This window comes from Octopus bimaculoides, chromosome 26, assembly GCF_001194135.2.
Source record: "Octopus bimaculoides isolate UCB-OBI-ISO-001 chromosome 26, ASM119413v2, whole genome shotgun sequence".
Taxonomy (NCBI): domain Eukaryota; kingdom Metazoa; phylum Mollusca; class Cephalopoda; order Octopoda; family Octopodidae; genus Octopus; species Octopus bimaculoides.
In genome coordinates, this window is record NC_069006.1 from 13,354,145 (window position 1) to 13,355,014 (window position 870).

An 870-nucleotide genomic window follows, 5' to 3' on the forward strand; every position below is an offset into this window, starting at 1 on the left:
TTTTTTTTTTTTTTTTTTAGTCGTATAAAATGTCTCGTAGATGGCTGCTTGCATCAAGAATTGACCCCTTTTTTCCCGATATTTTTCCCCCCAGAAGAGAAAGTAACAAACAAGGTAACAGAAACTTTCAGCCAATCAGTGAAGCCGTAACATAAACGCTCGTGTCGCTATGGCAAGATATTTTTTTCTTATGACTGATTCTCGTTCTCAAAGTTTGAGTCAATAATAATTACCATTATATTTTAGTTCTTCTAGGAAGGCACCGAACAAAATTTAAAAAAAAGCAAGAAACATTAACTGTAAAATACATCAAAGTCTAATGTACTATATACATATATGTGTGTGTGTGTTACATATTCTATATATATATATATATATATATTAGACGTGTGTGTTCTTGAGAAACTATTTCCTCTATTATTGGAGCAAAAGAGGCCGCCGTCTCCTCTGTGTTGACGTCCACATTTGCTAGGAGCCACGTGTGACAAAGACTTGCTAGAGTGTCAGAAGAAATGGGTAAAGCAAATAAATAAATAAAAAATATCTTGACAGTTTAGCACAATGAGAGAACGAGGGGGAGCGGTGAGTGAGTGTAGACACACACACACACACACACAGAGCCATCACCACCTCACATATTGGGGCGGAGACGGAGAAAAAGAAATACTCTTTTAATAACGAAAAGGACTTGATCGATTCTGTTTGTTTGGTGTTTGCCGATTTGATTAATACAGTTACTGATCTTTGATAAACTTAGACAGACACACACAAATATATAAATATACATGTGTGTCTATGTATATATAATTATATATGTATACATATATATATATATATAGAGAGAGAGAGAGAGACAAACAGACAGACAGA